Below are 23,301 nucleotides of genomic sequence, written 5' to 3' on the forward strand. Positions count from 1 at the left end.
TCTTAATCATATAACTAACAAAGCAATTCTTTCATGCCAAGTTTTTACAAAAGGTTCATAACAAGAGGTTAGAACAAAAGTAATATTAGTGCAGGAAAGCAAACATAAATTGAAAGAAAGTCTTAGTGGCACTGTGGTACACTTATCACTTTGTATTCAGCATACATTAGATAATCACCAGAAACCTGCATCAAGGGCTAGGAATGCAGAGTTGAATAAGAGTGTTGGTTTAGCTCTGTTTGTAAGGTGCTTTGGACATGTGGTTGGTTCTAAGGTTGCAGTTAGACAAAGAAAGATAGATGGAAAGAAGAAAGAAATAAAGAAAGAAAGAAAGAAAGAAAGAAAGAAAGAAAGAAAGAAAGAAAGGAAGGAAGGAAGGAAGGAAGGAAGGAAGGAAGGAAGGAAGGAAGGAAGGAAGGAAGGAAGGGAAGAACGAAAGAGAAGAAAGAAAGAGAAGAAAGAAAGAGAAGAAAGAAAGAGAAGAAATAATAAGGAAGTTTCACTATTTGACTCATGTTTTATAGTGTCTACAAGAACTGCAGAATTGTGAGAGATGACAGGATTGTGATTCAGGGATGTACAGATGTCCAAAGGTCATGACTGAGTACTCGAATTCCCAGTCTGGACACATCATTTTAAATTGTCCCAAAGTGTGTTGAGGTTACTTGTCTAGCCAAAATCAGAAATGGGAAGGCTAGTTCCCTTAAATCATGGATTGTTCTGATTCATTTTGTCTTACCAAGAATGAGCTGGACTTGACACTTAATGGACACATAACACCTACATCCAGCACTGTTGAAAATTCCCAGTTAGAAATCACCCATTTAGCAGAACAGTAATAGATGCTTATGGCTGTTTTGATTTGTGTTTTAGATATGATATTTCTCCACCTACTAGCTTGAGCTTCTATGTAGTATAGTGTCAGTATTCTAACAAAGACAAGAAGGTAAACCATGATTCATAAACGCTTTTAAAGCTTGTACTGTTGTCACGCATGCTAGTAATCATTGGTTAAATCAATCCTCAATCTGTCCAAGTACAAAATCAAAGGTTGTAGGTTTAAAAATTGAGTTGTATATATATATATATTGAATATTAGTCCTCTGTTGGATTTAGAGTTGGTGAAAATCCTTTCCCAGTCTGTAGGCTGTTGTTTTGTTCTAATGACAGTTTCCTTTGCTTTACAGAAGCTTTTCAGTTTCATGAGGTCCCATTTATTGACTGTTGATCTTAGAGCCTGTGCTGTTGGTGTTCTGTTCAGGAAGTTGTCTCCTGTGCCAATGAGTTCAAGGTTCTTCCCCACTTTTTCTTCTAAGCAGTTAAGTGTGTCTGGCTTTATGTTGAGGTCTTTGATCCACCTGGACTTTAGTTTTGTGCAGGGTGGTATGGGTCTATTAGCATTTTTCTACACGTAGACATCCAGTTAAACCAGCACCATTTGTTGAAATGCTGTCTTTTTTTCCATTGTATGGTTTTGGCTTCTTTGTCAAAAATGAAGTATGCATAGGTGTGTGGGTTTATTTCTGGTTCCTCTATTTGATTCCATTGATCCACCATCCTGTTTCTATGCCAGTACCATGCAGTTTTTATTACTATTACTCTGTAGTATAGCTTGAGATCAGGGATGGAGATATCTCCAGATGATCTGTTGTTGTATGGGATCATTTTGGCAATTCTGGGTTTTTGGTTTTTCCATATGAAATTGATAATTGATAATTGTTTGTTAAAGGTATGTAAAGAATTGTGTTGGTGGGAATTGCATTGAATCTGTAGATTGCTTTTGGCAGGATGGCCATTTTCTCTATGTTAATCCTACCAATCTATGAACATGGAAGATCTTTCCATCTTCTGATATCTTCTTCTAGTTCTTTCTTCAGAGACGGAAAGGTTTTTTTTTTTTTTTTTCATACAAGTCTTTACTTGCTTGGTTAGAGTCACACCAAGGTACTTTATGTCCTTTGTGGCTATTGTGAATGGTGTTGTTTTCCTAATTTCTTTCTCAGCCCTTTTGTCTTTTGTATACAGGAGGGCTACTTTTTTTTGAACTGTTTTTTTTTTTTAATCCAGCCACTTGGCTGAAGGTGTTTATCAGATGTAGGAGTTCCCTGGTAGAATTTTTGGGTTCACTCATATATACTATAATATCATCTGCAAATAGTAATACTTTTGAATTCTTCCATTCTGAACTGAATCCCCTTAATCTCCTTTAATTGTCTTATTGCTCTACCAAGGACTTCAAGTAGTATGTTAAAAAGGTATGGAGAGAGTGGGCGTTGGAACATGTGGGAAAAAAACACATTAGAATGACTGATTATATCATATGTCATATTTTCATTTTCCATTGCTGTGATTAAATAATTTATCAAAGCAACTTACGGAAAAACAGTTTATTGGCTCAAAATTTCAGGTTTCAGTCCATCATCACAAAATAGTAAAGGTGGCAGGAATTTTAAGCAGACAATCACATTATATCCATAGTTGATAAGAAGAGACAATGAATTCATACATGATTGCAGTCACTTTTTTTTCTTCATACAGTTCAGGATTTCCTTCATAGGGAATTGTGCTACCCACAATGGGTTGATATTCCTACCTCAGTTAGCACAATATTGATAGTTTCCCATAGACATACTCACAGGCTTATTGATCTAGAAAATATCTCTCCAAGAGTCTTCCCAGATGAGACAAAACTGTGTCAATTTGTCAGTTATATAAGGACATGTTTATAGATCATTGTTAGTGATTATGATTTAATAAATTATTGACTGTAGATTTTGCTCTAATACCTACGACTTTGCTAGCTAGTTTTTCAGGACTAGGCATGGTTTCTTTCTTTTTTTTTTCTTTTCTTTTTTTATGAGTAGACATGAAGTAGAGATCTCTTTGCTAAATTATTCAGGTTCAGACAGGAGATGAACAAGGATGATAGCAAAGAATATTCCAAAGTGGGTGGAGGAAAGTCTAAGAGGCCTTAAGCCTACACAAGTAATTACAGGCAACTGAAGAAAGCTGGGATTGGGATGGATGAGCTTTCCACCAGCAAGGAAGCACCGATTGTTTGTCCATGGGGGAAACAGTTCTGAAAACATACATAAAAGTAACATTATACACATATATCCTGCACTGTTCAAAGGGCCATGGTAAAAATCACATAAGGCTCCAGAATATTTATATTAGAATCAGAGTGCTAATGCCAGGCACAAATGACGCCTGGTCATGCACATGTGTGTGAGCCCTCCCAGACCTCAGCTGTCTTCATGACTGTGGCAGTAATCAATAATATGCAACAACCTCACAGATTGCTGGGAACTAGACTGATGTTTTAGACATCAAAAAAAAAAATGCCTTGGAAATTAGCGAACAGATGAAAGGATTACGATCAATCAAAATCTAGGACAAACTTTGCCGTCTTCACATGCCTCTCTTGCTGTTCTAACCCTCAGTAATTGCTTGAGTCTGTATTTTATTGGAACTTGGAGCATAAACCACATATCGTAATACTTACTGTTCTTTAAAAATGTTCAGTTGTAATATTCAACAGCTATCAGACTTGAGAATGAGGCTCCCCAAGATGCTGTATGTCTGAGTGAACAGCCAATTAACTGTGACCACAATAAGTGATCTCAAAAGGAGCTATCAGAAAAAAAAAAAAAAAAAAACACACTTCCTCAAACATGGCTGCCTATGTTGAACACACTTCCCCCAACATGGCTGATTATGTAGAAATGAAAGTAACTTAAGGTTTAAGGTTTTAGACAGTTACAGGTTCTTCATGTATAGGATTTTATTACTTCATTAAACAAAATACAGATTAAACATTAAATGTTCAACTTAACTAAATCTTTTGTGTGTAAATAAAAGGAAAACTATATAATTTTCTGATAAAACTGAGTAATCTGAAACTATTACTCATCTCTCCTCATTGCTAAAACAAGTTGGAGTAGAAATCTAAGGAACTGCCTTCATATCTGATGCTCAGAAGTCCTCAGTGAGTTAGTTATGTAGGACCAGCATGTCCAGCATAACCAGCATCAATTCATACCCTCACTCCAGTATCCATGATCGTCTACAATCCTCTCAACCTAAGTTTTGTAGGAGACACCATCTATTCTCTATCATTCATTACATGCACGTTTGCTAAAGTACAGGAGCTATAATTACTTCTAAGTCGTGGTCTTACAGTGTAACCTAAACTTAGTCAAAGAGAGGTAATGTGGCTTTAAAAGAAATTAGCACATTTCATGTTCACAGCTATGCTTCTAAAAGCAAAATTCTCACTAATACGATTAAAGGAAACACATATATTTAAACACATATATTTAAAATATACACTTATCATTTGACAGATACTTTTATCACACTGATAGGCATATACAACCATTCTATGCCGTAGTCTATTTTCAAAATTAAAATGTTTAAAATAGTTTAAGGTCATAAATAATCATAAGTGTTTTTAATTCTGTATATATTTTATCTGAAAAATAGTTGATAATTTTAATGGTAAATTTGTGTTTAGCTATTATAATGACTTCCTATGCCAAAGCTATAACAAATGTGTGTATTTTGTCGTTCTCAATATAGTGTTGTTAGTTTTCATCAAATGGCTTTTCACCTTTCTCAAGTTTTAAATTATAGTCTAGAAATTGAAAATAGTTAACAGCTTAAGCTTCTTCTTCTTGGCAGACAAAGTATAAAAAAATCTTCTCTGTATGTGTCTCGGGACCTAAAAAATTCAGAGCAACCTCATGATGAGCACACAAAACAGCAGCCTAATTTCTTTGTACCTTAAAGTTTCAAAAGTTTTTTTTTTTATAACTACACTTTTCCTTCAATTTAACCAGACGGTTTTTCAACAGATATTTTTATACCACAAAAGGTCATCAAATAAGTGTCTCTATCTATGATACTAAATTTAGGTCTTACTATACTTCTCAATTACAGTTCAGTCAGATACAGATTATAAATTCACTCTTTTTATTAAAGAAATACTGTTGCTGTTGCCTTATGTCTAGATGCTCTGAGATTACATCAAACAATTCTCTTTAGCACTCTCTTTTGGCCATCTTCCAGCTTTTCTGCTCAGTAATTATTTTGAACATCATTTGTATTAGTTACCGTTCTCATCTTGTGATGAGGTGCCTAGCATTATGTCAGATCATGATGTTCACAGGTTACAGTTCCTTGTGACAGGAAATGCAAAGTGTCATAACTAAGGTATGTCATAACTTCTTCATGTGGTGGCTACAGAGAGAGTGCAGAACAGCCTCAAAGGAAGGTACAGCATTCGAGGTCCACTCTGTCACCCAATCTTACTATGCAGGGTCAGCAAAGGTTCAAAAATAGTGCCACCAGCTAGAGACTAAGTGCTGAAGCACATAAGCAAACAAATAACATTTCACATTTGGACTAACACCATTTGAGTTAGACTCAGAAATCCAGTCTTTAAGTTTTATTTTCTTACAAAATTCTAAAATTTTAAATTTTAATATAAGCAGATTAATTGCCAAATTAAATTCTATTGTCAAAATTTAAATAATGCAGTCACAAACTGACCTGAAATTCTTGCAGAAAAAGCAATCAGAACAGTCTGTGGAAGAACTGCCAGATCTTTATGTCCTTGTTATACTTCACTCATGGTAATTTCCACTGACCTGCTGACCATTCCTTTCACTTCTGGGCTGTATCATGTTTGTGGCATGACTGTGTGTTGCATCATTTGGATAATGAAGGTGACATGGTTCAATTTTTGTTGTAGTACCTGAAGAAAAAGAGAGGAACAGACATCTCCCAGACATGATTTTCTGTAAATTGATTCAAAAGCAAACATCTTGGTAACTTTAACTAGTTGGAGGTATAGGGGGTGGACGCCATTCAAGGAGGACAGCAGATGCGTGTGTCTCACACTCTCCGAGAGGTCACTCAAGGCTGTGAGGCTTCTACCACATCACAATCAATTTAAACCCAACTATTGAAAACTTTAGGTAGACATGAAGTTGGATGGGGCAGAAGAAATATTTCTCCAAGGTAAAATGAGCTTATGTGCTCATGTAACTGTAGGTGCTTCCTTCTTGTCAATCATATTCAAATATTTACATGAGATTTGACTCAAAGAGTCTACTTGAAAAGATTTTTATTTGATCCTATTTACATAGGTAAAAGGAAATTTTATGTTAGTAAAATATTAGGACCTATTAAATTGTTGCATTCAAATTCAAAACCAAACCATATTTTCTGTGTATTTTACATACCTGAAAATATTTTCAGATGAGGAGAGGATTTTCCTCCTATTACTTGTATAAGGACAATGCAGCAGCATCTAAGTATGCAGGTCTTTGGCTCCTTCCAGTGTCAGGGTGTTGTCTGGTGTATTTTGGTGTTGCTTTCTATGATGTTCTATTGGCCCTTCAACAGATGATGATCCATAGTCTTGAGGTTGATGTTCAAAATAGTCATCTTATTCCTCACTGACCATCATGATCTAATGCACAAATATCACCCTCGGTTTTCTTCTTCGTGTGATTTGATTCATCCAAGTATAATTAAAGATATTTGAAAGAATGATTCTAGTAACGTATTCTACACCCATGCAGCTTTACATATGCTGAATCCTCTGACTATCAGAGCTCAACCACGCTTTTTGTTCATTCAACAAATATAACTTGGCTATCTGTGATGCTTCAAAGTCTGCTCATACCATATTAAAAGACCTCTGCATCCTCCAGTCTCATACAGGACTCAAATCATAGTGATTTCAGGCATACAAATGAGTGAATGGGAAATACCTGCCTATCTGAACAATGATCGTGCGCTACAACATCTTCTTCCCACTTCTTCTCTTAGTCTTTGCTACTATCAGTTTTGGATAAGCACAGAGTATAAGCACAAGACTATAAAGGGGAAACTGACTTTACACCATTTGATTATGTCCACATACCTGACAATCATCTCAATAAAACAATGAGATGCCTCAACAGAACTTTCAAAGTAGACATGGCACAGCGATAAATGTCAAGGTTAGTGGTGAAAATCACACCTATTTTCAAAAATAACCTTCAGTAAAAGCTTTCCTTAGTATTCAAGCTTCCTGTGGGAGGGTGCACCCCACACCTTTTGTTTTACTATAGTTTGGGATTGGTTTGTTTTGAGGAAGGATCTTCCTAAGTCATACTAACCACTCACTGGATAGGCTGAGCCCACCTCAAACTCGTAGCAGTTCTCTGCCTCAGCCTCCTTAATGTTGGGGTGACCAGCATACACCACCATGCTTTGCTCAATTTTGTGCTCTATAGCACTTTAACTTACCATTCACTAAGTGTGTCTTTATTTCTATCCTGTACATTTAGTCATACATGGGTCATGCTTATATTCTTATATCCTATAGAGTACTATAATCTATCTGAGGAAAATATACTGGGTCTGGTTCATTTTTGCAACAGTGAAAAACTGTTCTGAGTGTCCACTAACTTAATCCAAATTTTTGATTGATTATTTGTGTGTGTTAGTTTTACAGTTCTCATGTAATTGCTTGCAAGTTCAGAGTTGTTGTTTCCCCTTTGTGGCCTGCTACCATTCAGTCAGCTTTTGTTATATCAATCATATCAATCAATCAACTTTCCTGAAACAGCAGCCTTTCCAGAGCTATAGCGCACACACACACACACACACACACACACACACACACACACACACACACTTCTCAGAGGCTCTGGAGTCTAGGGCCTTAGAATGTAGGTGAGTGTGTCTCTAGTTCACATTCTACACCTTGATACTCCAATCCTTTCTCTCTACTTCTTTGTTAATAAGCATATGCTTATTTGTTTACTTACTTGCATATCATTTGGATCTCCAACTATATTTTTTTTAGTGACAAGCAGAGTTATTTTAATGGCCATTAATCCCTTGGTGCTTACTATTACATTGGACATTTATTCTGTATTCCAATATATTCACAGAATAAATGAACTTCTAAGTGCCCTAATAAAATCTGATACTTCATTGAAACTCTCTTACAATCCTGTAAGCTATGGATGAGGGAAGAGCATTCCTATGCTGCCCACCAAAACTCTGTCTCATAAATAAGGTATTAACACCTTGTGGTGAACCTCTGGAAACTCTCTTCTAATCTCCTGATGTCTTACTCATTATCTACCCCATGTCAGACCTTGTGCCACATTCAGTTTTCTTTTCAGTGTGGGAGCAAAGTTAATAAGCGTCCTTAGTATGACTTTGAGCAAGGACTTCTCAGGAGACACTCAGAGGGGATCTCAAATGCCCACTTGGGCAAGCCACCTTCCATCAGCAGCAGGCATGAAGTGCAGGCTCTGAAAGGGGAAACCTGCTCTTTGTCACAGCTGAAAGCACTGCTCTGGGTATTTAAAGCAAACCCTTTTTAAAAAATTAATGACCTGAAAGGGGAGAGAGAAGCTGCCTATGTAATGTGGAAAGAGGAGCTGGAAGACCGCAGCCCTGGTCCCTCTCCAGTCAATGTTATCATAAGTGTAGATAATTCACTGTCTTAACATAGCTAAAAGGGATGGAGCATTATGTCAGTATAAGTCAAATAACTTTGTGGTCACAGAACTTAAAGGGATGCTAATTTATTACATTTATTTGTCATTTGTGTGTATTTCTGTCTGTCTGTCCGTCTGTCTGTCTGTATAAGAGAATACACTTTAGAGGTCAAAGGACAACCTGCGGGCCCCAGGAATCAAACTTGAGTTATCAGACTTTGGGTAAAGCACTTTTACCCACTGAACATCTTTTTGGCTGTGCTGGCTAGTCTTATGTCAATTTGACACACAAAGGAGTGTTATCTGCAAGGAGAGAACCTCAACTGAGAAAAATGTCTCTGTAAGATCTATATGTAAGGCATTTTCTTAATTAGTGATTGATGAGACAGGGCTCACCCCATTGTGGGTGGTCCTGGGTTCTATAAGAAACTGGTTTGAGCCAGCCAGGAGAAGCAAGCCAGTAAGCAACACTTCTCTATGGCCTCTGCATCTGCTCCTGCTTCCAGGTTCCTGCACAGTATGAACTCCTGCCTTGACTTCTCTCAGTAATGAACTGTCACCTGGAAGTGTAAGCTCAACCTTTTCCTCCACAAGTTCTTTTGGTCATGATGGTGCATCACAACAACAGTAATCTTAACCAAGAGAGGATTTTTTTTTAACTAATTAAATTTGGTTTTGGCAAACTCCACATATATACACAATCCAAACCAATTATTCCACCTTTTATACCTCTGAACCACCACAGTGGAACACCCTTACCTTCCTCACAAATGTCTCCTTTCTCTGCCTTTTAATGTTTTGTGGTGTGAGTTACTGAGTTAATTTGGGCCTGTTTGTGAGTTTACAGTTTTAAGACTATTGGAGCATGGTAAGGTCAGAGAAAGGTCCACAATTAGTGTACCTATCCTTCCTATCTACAAGTTATCAATAGTCAATAGTTCAACAGTAAAAGACAGAGTACTCTGACTCCCTCCTTCTTCCATAGCTACTTGCTGACAGAACCAGTCATCTGTGGGCCCAGTGCAGGTAACCACAATTGTAGGTTAATGAGGCAATCATTATATGGAGTATAAGGGATGGCACTTCCCAGCCTTTCACCCACCCTCTATTCCTGCCTCTTCTTTCCCAGTATTGCCTGAGCCTTAAAGAGAAAGATAGAAATGTCTTATCTAGGGCTGGTCTAACAATTACCATTTCTCCACAGTATCTTGTGTGATAACGAGTCTCTGAATTTATAATTGTTTCCTCAGAGAGATTTCTCTGAGTAAGGCTGAACATGGCTTTTGTCTATTGGTATAAACATAGAAACTTAAAAGGGAGCTTGACATTATGCTTGCTAAGTTAAACTACCATTATAAGTTCTCCATATAGGCCTATCACCTCCCCAAGCCATTCGGCAAGGGTCTTCTCCCCCAAACTGTGGATTGGACACCAAATCCAATCAGAGGAAAGTTGGTTACTTCCACAACAGTTAAAGTGCTGCTGTACAGGTTGGTACATCACGCCTGGAAGGCTGGCCTTCTGGTCAATTACATTCACAGATCAGAAAGCACAATGAGAGCCTTTCTTCCAGAACAGCCAGCACAGTCCTATTCGGCAATCTTTATGGAGGAAATTTCCGGCTTACTTTTTCTTTTTTAATTAATTAATTAAAATTTATTCACTTTGTATCCCAGCTGTAGCCCTTCCATCGTCTCCTCCCAGTCCCATCCACCCTCCCTCTTTTTCCCCTGTGCCCCTTCCCTACTCCACTGAGGTCCTCCCCTTCTATCTGACCCTAGCCTAGCAGGTCTCATCAGGACTGGCTGCATCATCTTCCTCTATGGCCTGGCAAGGCTGCACACCTTAGGGAGAGGTGATCAAAGAGCCAGCCCCTGAGTTCATGTCAGAGACAGCCCCTGTTCCCTTAATAGGAAACCCACTTGGAAACTGAGCAGCCTACAGGCTTCCTCTGAGCAGGGATTCCAGGTCCTCGCCATGCATGATCCTTGTTTGGAGTATTCGTCTCATCAGAGGCCCCTGGTTCCAGGTTTTTTGGCTCTGTTGTTCTCCTTGTGGAGTTTCTGTCCCCTCCAAGTCTTTCTATATCTCCCTTCTTCCATAAGGTTTCCTGCACTCTGCCCAAAGTTTGTCTATTTGTCTCAACATCTCCTTTGATACCCTGATGGGTAGAGTCTTTCAAAAGCCGCCTGTGGAACGCTCCCGTCCTGTTCCTTGTCTTCTCCCACTTCCAATGTCTATCCTGTTTGCTCTTATGAGTGAGGTTTCAGCCTCTTCTCAAGGGTTCTCCCTGTTGTTTAGCTTCTTTAGGACTATAGATTTTGTATCTTTATCCTATATTATATGTCTAATAACCAGTTATAAGTGAGTAGATACCATGTGTGTCTTTCTATTTCTGGGATATCTCACACAGGATGATCGTTTTTAGATCCAACCATTTGCCTGCAAATTTCATGATATCTTTGTTTTTAATTGCTGAATAGTATTCCATTGTGTAAATGTGCCACTATTTCTGTGTCCATTCTTCAGTTGAGGGACATCTAGGCTATTTCCATATTCTGCTATTGTAAATAAAGCTGCTATGAACATTGTTGAGCAAATGGTCTTGTTGTATACTTGAGCATATTTTGGATATATGTTCAGTAGTGGTATAGATGGATCTTGAGGAAGTACTATTTCTAATTTTCTAAGCACCAGATTGATTTCCAAATTGGTTGCACAGTTTGCATTCCCACCAGCAACGGAGGAGGGTTCTCCTTTCTCCAAAACATCTCCAGCATGTTCCATCCCTTGAGTTTTTTATCTTCGCCATTCTGATGGGTGTGAGGTGGAATCTCAGGGTCATTTTGATTTGCATTTCCCTGAAGACTAAGGACATTGAGCATATTTCTTAGTTACAGTTTCTATTGCTGTGATAAAAGACAATGCTAAAATCCACCTGAAGAGAAAATGTTTATTTCAGTTTATAACTTGTAGAGAAGTCAAGGCAAGAACTGGAGGCTGGAACCATGAGGCACAAATTGATATAAAGGCTATGAAGGGGTGCTGCTTACTGGCTGGCTCACGGTAGCACACATGACTTGCTCTGTCAGACACTCACCTAGGGATGTCACCACCCACAATATCCAGAGCCCTTACACAATTTCTAATTAATTAATTAATTAATTAGGATTATTAATTAAGAAAATGTCTCATGGGCATGCTTATAAGCTAATATGATAGGGCAATTTCTCAGTTGTTGTTCTCTCTTTCCAAATGACTCTATCTGGTGTCAAGTTGGAAAGAAATACATAACTAAATAACTAGCCAGCACACCATACCACAGCTCCTGGCTTATTCCAGGTATGCTCATTTGCTTTCCTAACCCAAAATTGTCAAGTTACAGGTGTAGAAGTCTGTGAATCAGTTATCCTAACAATACTGCCAAAAAGTATAATCCAAAACAGCAAATTTCTTTCTTGTCCTTGCCCCAGCTATTGTCACTTGTATCCTAGTATGCTATAGCACCTTTTTAATGCTTCTTCTATTAACATGTCAGTCCACTCCAAAACATTTTCCATAACCATTTTGGTGAGGAACAACCCACAAAGCCTCAATTCTACACACACACCAGAAAACAACAACAACAACAAACAATAAAACCTGCAGGGAACTGAGTAAAGCTTGGAGTGTAAGAGAGTATGAGAGATGGTCGTCTTTGGGAAATAACATACCAATGGGTTGCCCAGTGCCAAATGATCAGCCTTTAAAACATACACAAGTAACACCATATGGACTGGACTGGTTATATTTAAGAATACCCAGGTGTGTGAAATAACAATTAATGAAAAAAGAGGCCATGAATCTGAAAGAGAGAGGTAAGGACTCCATGCAATGTATAGAAAGGCCTACAGGGAGGAAAGGAATAGGGAGAAACACTGTAATTAAATTACAATCTCAAAACTAAACAAACAAACAATTAGCTGATTATTATATGTGTGCCTTTCTTGCCTATACACTGAACCCATTGCCATTACTTCTTGAATAAAGTCAAGGATGATTTGCAAAGCCTTATGTGTCATCACAATGACCTGCTTCTCCTATTTTTCCTTATAGACATCTTAGTTCACTCTCTTTTTCGGCCACACTATTTTGATTTTCCAGAACAAAACAGTGCACTATCTGTCTCTCAGATTTCATACTCCCCTCCCCCTTTCTTTTTTTAGTATGGAATGCCCAAATCTTTACTCAAAAGTGAATGGTGGGATCTAGAAAAGATCATCCTGAGTGAGGTATCCCAGAAGCAGAAAGACACACAAGGTATATACTCACTTATAAGTGGATATTAGATATATAATATAGGATAAACATACTAAAATTTGTACACCTAAAGAAGCTAATCAAGAAGGAGGACCCTGAGTAAGATGCTCAATCCTCATTCAGAAAGGCAAAGGGCACAGAATAGGGAGAAAACGGGGAACAGGACAGGAGACTGTCACAGAGGGCCTCTGAAATACTTAACCCAGCAGTGTATCAAAGCAGATGCTGAGACTCCTAGCCAAACTTTGGGCAGAGTGCAGGGAATCTTATGAAAGTTTGGGGAGATAGAAAGACCTGGAGAGGACAGTAGCTCCACAAGGAAAGCAACAGAACCAAAAAACATCTTGGAAAAGGGCTCTTTTCTGAGACTGATACCCCAACCAAGGATCATGCATGGAGATAACCTAGAACCCCTGTACAGATGTAGCCCATGGCAGCTCAGTCTCCAAGTGAGTGCTGTATTAAATGGGAACAGGGACTGTATCCGACATGAACTCACTGGCTGGCTCTTTGATAACCTCCCCCTTAAGGTGTGTATGTGTGGGGAGTGGGGGAACAGCCTTACTAGACCACAGAGAAAGACAATGCAGCAAGTCCTGATGAAATCTGATAGACTAGAGTCAGATGGAAGGTGAGGAGGACCTCCTCTATCAGTGAACTGAGGGAGGGGCATAGGAGAAGAAGAGGGAGGGAGGATGGGATTGGGAGGGGTTGGGGAAGGAGCCTACAGCTAGGATACAGAGTGAATAAACTGTAATTAATAAAAAATAAATATTTTTTAAAGTTAGTATATCAGTGAAGCCTTTTCTTAATCCAGTCCCTCATGGAGTATTCACCTGCACACAAACACACATCCCTTTGTGTAACAAACTTGCATATTCCCTGCACAAGGTAGACCATTTTCTAGTTATTGTCAGTTTAGCTTCTATAGATAATCGGTTAGTCAGCTGTCCTGTGGAGATTGGAGAGAGGGGTAATCATTTGTGTGCATTGCTTATTCCCAGAAACTTGGAGAACAGATATGGTCAGTATATGTTTGTTATATACATAAAATTAAGCTCAGCTTTAATAGCTTGAGAAAGGAAAGGAATGAGTTCAGGGCTGGGAATACTCCATACAGCACATATAATGCCCCATAATGTGACACTATTATTGAGAATAATGTCAAGGGTTAGGCAGTAAAATGAGAAGTTTCTGTTCTGCCGCACATTCCCCCACTTCCCAAAATACTGGAAAAACTGAGAATGAGATTGGTTACTTTTGTGTTTTACTTATGGCCAGAAAATGCCATAACTTGAATATCAAAAAATATCTGTTCCATTCCATAAAGTGTTTATTTTACAGTTGACTAGAGGGTATCGACAACTTAAGAAATGTTATCCCGAAAAGCATGAGATGATAAGAGTCCTGAAGGAGGAGAGTTTTCCAGGCAAGAACTGGCAGTCTGCAGCCAGTATTGTTCCTCCCTGATGGAGTACAGTAATGTCGATTTTCTGTTCTTGTATCTGGGAGAAGTAGGGGAAAGAGAAAGAATATGATCAAAATATAGTGTATAACTTTTTAATAAAATGTGTAAAATTATCTCACAAAATAACAGATTTCTCTGTGGCATTTTCATATACGTTGGTTTCTTTTCTCTCCAGTCGGTCTCACTGCTCCCATCTTCAGGGCCTCCCTTTCCCTCTGTAGCCCTTCTCCCTAATGTTCCTCTTCCATTCCAATATCTTCTGAGTTCTATTGTCTCAGCGCCTCTTTCCTTTCTTTCTCCAAAGCTCAAAGTCCTCTACTGCTCTGCTACTTATTTGCTTGGCCTTTACCATATTTATATATTTGCTTTACATATCTAACATACCTTCCATATTCAACCATTAGTAGTTAGGGCCTGTATAAAGGAGAAAATGTGTTGTGTTTTTCTTTCTGAGTGTGGGTTGCCTTGCTTATAATTTGTTTTTCAGTTCCATCTGCTTCCTGAAATTTTCATAAGTTATTTTTCTTCATGGCTGAATAATTTCTATTATGTATAGAAGCGGTATTTTTATTATCCGTTCATCATTAGCGGACATCCATTTTAACTTCCTTTTCTTGCCATTGTGAACAGAACAACAGTGAACATGCAGTAAGTGTCTCTGTCACATGGCACAGAACACTGCGGACATGTGCGGGCATGTGCTCCTGGAGAAGCTCCCACGCTGACCTCAGTGATACCTGTATTAGTTTACTCTCAGCAACAGCAGATTGCACTTTCTCCTTTCCCAATCTTTGCCATGTTGTCAGGTATTTGTTTATTTATCTATTTATTTATTTACTTATTGATAGTCATCCTGACTGGGTTGAGATAGAATCTCAAGTTGTTTCATTTTACATTTCATTGATAGCGATGGGTGTCAAACACATACCTAAATATTTCCTTAACATTAAAACTAAGTTATGATGGTGTGTAGAAATGTTAGAACCCAGAATATAAGTTCCAAGAAAGACGCATTTGCCTTTTCAGGACCTTGCCAAATAGTTGGTGGAGAAGTTGAGAAGAAATCAGACTTTGCTGGGACTTTGCTCACATTTACAACAGTTTCCTTGAGCTCCCTCACTCAGCCCCAGTAACATTCCTTTTTAGAACAAAAACTGATAAGGAATCAGTGTTTGCAGTTGTTTGGTTTCCTCCTTAACTCTCTTAAAGAGAACTTCATATGTGATGTTCTCAGTGTTTGTCACTAAAAATCAAGCAGGGTTCAGTGAGGACATTTAATGAATGAAGTTTACAACTGCACTCTGCTAAAGAAAGGATTTGCTTAGCAAATAAAGAGCGTTCATATCACTGAAAGGAATGTTTAAACACCATAAGAGAACAAGCTATTCTCCAGCACTTTCCACACCAGCCTCTGATAAACTCGTTACAAATCACTCCTTTGTATTTACTGAGAGACTTCCCTAGAGACCTTCTTGGCAAGTACAGTTTGAATTACTATGTTTTCTTTAAAAGATAATCTACATTTGTTTCTGAATGTTGAGTAACTCGGGCAATATGGATTTCTGTAATAGATCTACGTTAGTCAAAATTAGGAAGACTTCGGGTGTTTACATAACATTCTCCACTTGGAAGCTTAACAAAGGCCACAAAGTCAGAAGACTCTTTCCTTTTCTCTCTTTTCTACAAAGTGGCTCCACTCTCTGCAGACCAATGCTCAGATACACAGGGAAACACGGTCGGGGGAAAAATGAATAAAACAATGAAAAATAATCACATAGCACATTAAGTTATACAGTTTCATATCTTAATTTCTTAAAAGAAAAATGACTATGGTACTTTTGAGAGGGTCGGGATGCAGGAAGGCATAGGGCTATTTCTCATCTTTGATGGTGTCAGTGTTGGAAGAATGTAGAAGACATAAAAAGTAAAACTCTAAACTTCTAAGACCTTCCACCTACAAAAGAAACAATATCTGGATATATGTATGAATATTGATTAATAGAGATATTAGGTCTGGGGCACTGACAATGTCTAAGGGTGTGTATGGTTTTCAGAACATAGACACAAATGTCACTATCATCTGGTAGAGACCAGCAACATTGTTCAACCTCTAGTGGCCAGACGCCTTTACATCAAAGGATTAAATTGTCTACATCCAGCGAAAATTGTTGTCAGTAGAACTACGTGGAAACATACTGCAGATGTTATATGAAATCGCTAGAATAAGTGGCCCTTAGGTGAAGACCTCTTAGGGGTTTTAGGTTTCTAAATACAGCAAAGAGCTTTGCATGTTTAAGCAGTGATTATGTATTTGGTTTTTATTTGAATAATTAGAATTGAATATGTAGAATTGAAGAATAAAAAACTTAATCAGTGTACATTAGTTAAGAATGTAGTTGTGTTTGCCAGGGACATTTTTGTGTAAAGGTTACTTTTCAAAGCATTAATACACTGTCTCCATGAGAACCACAGTAACCTTCAGCTGAGATATCACTTCTATGTGGCACGTTCTGTAACATTAACCGCATGTAGAGAAGCACCAGGTACTGAGAATTCCCTACAGCCCCTGGGAAAATATGAACACGTATGCAACCAACTTCACCAAAAATACTAGTTTTACTTATTAGGTCACCTTTTACAGAGAAAGTCTGATGGATCTTGATGTAAATAATAGGCCTTGTCTTTTAAGAAACACTCAAAGAATAATCTAAAAATATAAAAAAGGAGGTACTAGGGACGTGGCTTAGGAGATAAGGAGCTTGCTTTGCAAACATGAGGGCCTGAGTTTGATTCCCAGAACCCACATAACACTGCAGGAAAGGTCCCATGTGCTTAACGCCAGCACTGGAGAAGTAAAATAGACAGATCTCTGGAGCTCACAGGCCAGCCAGCATCACTTAACTGGTGACTGTCAGGCTGTGGGGGGAGGGACAGTGTATCAAAGGAAATGGGTGGCCTTCCTGAGGAAGATACCAGATGTTATCCTCTGTCCTGCACAGGAAAGTGTACACAGGTTCCAGCTCACTTGCACAAACACACATGTGCTTCATCAGAAGGAATGAATATTATTAATTTTGATTCCTGTAATGCTGAACTTCCTACAGGGTTACACTGTGACAAGCATTATGTTCACCTAAAACGTTGTTTGTGAGCCTGAGAGCAGGAGCTGTAGCCACACACTCTGTTGAAGTCAGACCTGTGGCCTTCGTAATTAACCTGTTCATGTCGTTACTAGCGAGAAGATAACTGACAGGAAAACCTTCAGCAGCACGGCTGTCATAGTTTGTCCCTTCCCACGTCAGGAAACGTTTGCCTTCACTTGGGTGGTGATGTCAGTTGTGTAAGGTTGCTAACTTCCTGATAACCTTGCTCTGATGATGGTAGTTTATGACCATTTTTGTTTGTATTTTTACTTGTTTAATTGTTCATTTTGAAGTGAGGTGCTTGTTTTGGGTTGCGTTTTGCATTCTGGGGTTGTTTTTTGTTGTTGTTGTTGTTTTGATAGATACATAGAAACAAAAGTTGTACATATCTAGGGGACATTACCTGACATTTCAACACACGTGATCGTGCATAAAGTACAAACCAAGGTCAGCGTATTTGTCCTCAAATGTTCATCACCTCTTTGTGATGAAAAGAGTCAAATCCTTTTTCTCTTTGGTCTGGTAACCAGCATTCCACTCTCAACTTCTGTGAAATTAAATGTTTTATATTCTGGGTTTGCTCATGTGGAATTTGTTTGTATGCCCAGATTATTCAAAAGTGGCATTTTACCATCTACAGTGCCATCCATGTTGTCACAAAAAGGTTTTCATGCCCTGCATGCCTAAATACAATTTCATTCTGCATCTGCACCACATTCTCTTTCTCTCTCATCTTGATGTGTACTTAAGCTGTTTCTATTTCAATATTATTATGAATATTGCTACAGTAATATGGGAATGCAGATGTGTCTTTGACATCATGACTTCATTTCTCTGGATGCAACCCAGTACTTGGATTGCTAGATCATATGGCACTCTTATTTTTAATTTTACTCCATATTGTTTTCTCTACTAGCTATCTAATTTACATTTTTACTGACAGAGTACAAAATTTCTCTTTGCTCACACCCTTAAAAGAAATTGTTATTAACTGTATTATTTTATAACATTAAAAAAAAAAACTTGATGAGGAGCAGCCAGACCTGATGAGACATGATAGGCTAGGGTCAGATGGAAGGGGAGGAGAACCTCACATATCAGTAGACTTGGGGAGGGGCATGGGAGGACATAAGGGAGGAAGGGTGGGATTGGGAATGAATGAGGAAGGGGGTTACAGCTGGGATAAAAATTGAATAAAATATAATCAACATTAAAAACAAAAATAAATGTTAAAAACTTGATGGTAAATCAGTATCTGAAATTCAGTCATGTAACTTCACCATTTTACAATCATTTCACCCATAGCATACTGATTTCTAATTCCATTCTGCTTAAACCTGAATAGTCAAGCAGCAGAAGGCACCCCAGGTTTCCTTCTTAATTATGCTATGGGTTGGCAAGAATGATGACCTTTGTTGAATACCTACCTGTTTAAGTGGTGGAAACAAAACCACAAGGTGACTATTGAGTTACCGGCCACCTTTTCAATAGGGCCATCACGGCTTCAGATACAACGAAATAAATGCCTCTATTCTCAGAGAACAGATTTTTTATTTATTTTATTTTTTTATTTATTACAGTCTATTCACTTTGTATCTCAGCTCTAGCCCCCTCACTCCTCCCTCTCACTCTCCCCTTCCTCCCTTTCCACCTCCCATGACCATCTCCAATTCCACTGATAGGGGAGGTCCTCCTCTCCTTCCATCTGACCCTAGCCAAACAGGTCTCATCAGCACTGGCTGCATTGTCTCCCTCTGTGGAGTGGGAAGGATGCTCCCATTTCAGGGGAAGGTGATCAAAGAGCCAACCACTGAGTTCATGTCAGAGACATCCCCTATTCCCCTCACTAGGAAACCCACTTGGAGACTGAGCTACCATGGGATACATCTGTGCAGGGGTTCTAGGTTATGTCTATGCATGGTCCTTGTTTGGAGTATCAATCTCAGAAAAGACACTTGGGCCCAGATTTTTTTGGTTCTGTTGCTCTCCTTGTAGAGCTCCTGTTCTCTCCATGTCTTTCTATCTCCCTCTTCTTGCATAAGATTCCCTGCACTCTCCCCAAAGTTTGGCTATGAGGCTCAGCATCTGTTTTGATACCCTGCAGAGTAGAGTCTTTCAGAGGACCTCTGTGGTAGGCTCCTGTTCTGTTCCCTGTTTTCTCCCTCTTCCAATGTCCATCCTCTTTGCCTTTTGAATGAATACTGAGCATCTTACCCAGGGTCCTCCTACTTGCTTAGCTTCTTTAGTTGTACAGATTTTAGTACGATTATCCTATGTTATATGTCTATATCCACTTATAAGTGAGTAGATACCATGTTTGTTTTTCTGCTTCTGGGATGCTTCACCTAGGATGATCTTTTTTTAGTTCCTATTATTTTCCTGCAAATTCCATGATTTCCTTGTTTTTAATTGCTGAGTATTCCATTGTGTAAATATACCACAATTTCTGTATCCATTCCTCAGTTGAGCGATATCTGGGTTGCTTCTGGCTATTACAAATAAAGCTGCTACAACAATGGTTGAGCAGTTGTTTTTGTTGTGTACTTGAACATCTTTTGTATATATATCCAGGAGTGGGATAGCTGGATCTTGAAGTAGCACTATTCCTAATTGTCTGAGAAAGCGCCAGATTGATTTCAAAAGTGGTTGTGCAAGTTTGCATTCCCACCAGCAATGGAGGATGCTTCCCCTTTCTTTACATCCTTTCCAACATGTGTTGTCACTTGAGTTTTTGATCTTAGCCATTCTGATGGCTGTAAGATGGAATCTCAGGTTCATTTTTGATTGGCATTTCCCTGATAACTAAGGACGTTCAGCACTTCTTGAAGTGTTTCTCAGCCATTCCATATTCTTCTGTTGAGAATTCTCTATTTAGCTCTGTACCTCATTTTTAATTGAATTACTTGTTTTGTTGGTGTTTATCTTCTTGAATTATTTATATATTGTGGATATTAGTCTTCTGTCAAATACAGGTTGGTAAAGATTCTTTCCCTGTCTGTAGGCTGTCTTTTTGAGAACAGACTTTTAATAAAGAAAAAATTTAAACTTTTAAGTTTGTTTTAAACACTGGATATATTTTGTGTGTTTAGTTTTTAAATCAAAGTGTTTGATAGTCTTATGTGGCATTTTATGCAACACAGTGAAGAAAAAAGTCTACAGATAGAGCAAAGACTAGAATCATAACCAACTGGTCTCTAACTAAACAGGAACCTAAACAGGAATAAATATATATGTGCAGAAATATAATAAGAAATAGCTAAATCCTATGTGTGTAAAAGTCAATGATGTAGCCATGTCCTAAATAGAAAAATGACATCACTTCTGAGACATCTGGCCCTAGTAGGTAGCATGTAAGACCAGCCAAGGATACCTTTAATCTGCTGAAGCACCTGCTTGTTTAGCCCCTATTGGCTGAGATAAGCTTGACTCACTGTTTCAGAAATGGCAAGATACTCGCAGTAAGGAAGGTAACAGAAACATGCCCAGCACTGGTCAAATTGCCAATATCTCCCCCAAGCTCCTTCCACTCAATATAAAATTGCTGGAGGGACCTCTGTTCTATAGTGCAGCACAAAGTACTTCCAACGGAAACTTTACCTATCAGAGAGGTGAGCTGAGATCATTTCTGGCAACATAGTACTCCCTGTTCATTTTTAGATCAATAAATTAGAACTCATTGGTTGAATGGTGGGCATAGGCACACTCACACACACACACATGCATGCACACACACATGCACACAGACACCAATCACTTGGAAAGATTAGGTTTGAAAACTTTTTTTTTTTCAAATAAGTAATCATTAGATGTTCTCTGCCTTGATAAGAGGAAGGATTGGTAAAATAGAATATCTAAACTGGAACAAATTTATTATTTTGCTTGACAGATACATATTAATTTGACATAATAACAGGAATTATATTATATTCTAGGAAACTGGAGTCAAGAATATCATATTTATTCTCGTGTATGAGTATGTAGTGACATATAATTCAAAGTACAACTGATCTTGTTCTGCTGCTCTATTAAGCGGAGCACGGAACAGTAAAAAGAAATATTTTTTCTCATACACTGACATTTCGCTTTTTCTTTATTGTTTTAGAACTTCATACATGTATTGTTTTGATCACTCCTGTCCTCCAGTTTCTCCTGTCTGCCCATACTGCTACTCCTTCCCAACTCCATGTGCTCTTTCTTAAGGGTCACTTTGTCTCCTTCATGCCATTGGTATAGAGCAATGTTCTGAAGCACGGGTAAGCCTCTAAAGGACTGTCTCTCTGAGGAACACTGACTCTCCCTCTTGGAGCAGTCATCCATTGCCAACAGCTGCACAGTTTGTGGTGGAGAAGATTTGTCTAAGTAAGTCACATACAAAATATAGCCTGAAGGGAAGGCTTCTGTGAGCTATAAAAATGCCTGAAAGAATGACAGGTGAAAGAACCAGGAAATTTAGGGAATTCATAATCCTTCAGCTTGAAGAGGGAGAGGCTTCATCATTGAGGAGAGCCTAAGTCATAAGAAGCTCTAAAAACTAAACTAAGAACCTAATCCCAAACAAAGGATGAGACAAAATTTGCGTGTGTGAGGGTGGCTGGGGAGTCCAGTGATCTCAGCAGAGCAGGGGGCAGCTGCTATGACCTCCAAAGAAACAATGCCAATAAAATATGCCAGCCTAACATGTACAGACACCAGTGGCCTTTTTTGTGCGCCTCAGACTTCTTAGGCATGAAGAGAGGACTTTACAGGAAGGGAATGATCCAGCAAGATGAGTCAGAGAAGCCTTCTGGGAGAGAGACAGGACTTTGGATGTCACACATAAATCAAACCTGGGAAATGGAAAGGACATTTGTACTGGCTGGTTTTGTGTCAACTTGATACAGTCTGGAGTCATCAGAGAGAAAGCATCCTCAGTTGTGAAAATGCCTTTCTGCGTTCCAGATGTAAGGCATTTTGTTAGTACTGGTTAAGAGGGGAGGGCCCTGCCCATTGCGGGTGGCGCTATCCCCAGGCAGTGGTTCTGGGTTCTATAAGAAAGCAGTCCCAGAAGCAGAAAGACACAGACGGTATATATTCACTCATATAGATATATAATATAGGATAAACCTACTAAAATCTGTACATCTAAAGAAACTAATCAAGAGAGAGGACCCTGACTAAAATGCTTCATCCCCATCCTGAAAGGAAAAGAGGAAGGACATCAGAAGAAGAAAACAGGAAACAAGTTAGGAACATGCCACAGAGGGCCTCTGAAAGGTTCTGCCCTGCAGACTATCAAAGCAGATGCTGAGATTTATGGCCAACTGTTGGGCAGAGTGCATGGAATCTTATGTAAGAAGTGGGAAATAGTAAGACTTGGAGAGGACAGGAACTCCACAAGGAGAGCAACTGAACCAGAAAATTTGAACAGAGTGGTCTTTTCAGAGACTCATACTCCAACCAAGTACCATGCATGGAGATAACCTAGAACCCCTGCACAGACGTAGCCCATGGAAGTTCAGTGTCCAAGTGGGTTCCATAGTAATGGAAAGAGGGACTGCCTCTGACATAAACTGATTGGCTTGCTCTTTTATCACCTCCCCTGAGGGGGGAGCAGCCTTACCAGGCCACAGAGGATGACAATGTAGCCACTCCTGATGTGATCTGATAGACTAAGATCAGAAGGAAGGAGAGGGGGACCTCCCCTATCAGTGGACTTTGGGAGGGGCATGCGTGAAGAAGGGGAGGGAAAGTGGGATTAGGAGGGGAGGAGAGTGGGGTTTGTGGGGGGATATATAGTGAATAAAGTGTAATTAGTAAAAAAAAATAAAGAAAAAAAATTCCTTGATTCAATACATAGAAGAAGAAGAAGAAGAAGAAGAAGAAGAAGAAGAAGAAGAAGAAG

Source organism: Psammomys obesus, unplaced genomic scaffold (genome assembly GCF_907164565.1).
Source record: "Psammomys obesus unplaced genomic scaffold, mPsaObe1.curated_primary_1811, whole genome shotgun sequence".
Lineage (NCBI taxonomy): Eukaryota > Metazoa > Chordata > Mammalia > Rodentia > Muridae > Psammomys > Psammomys obesus.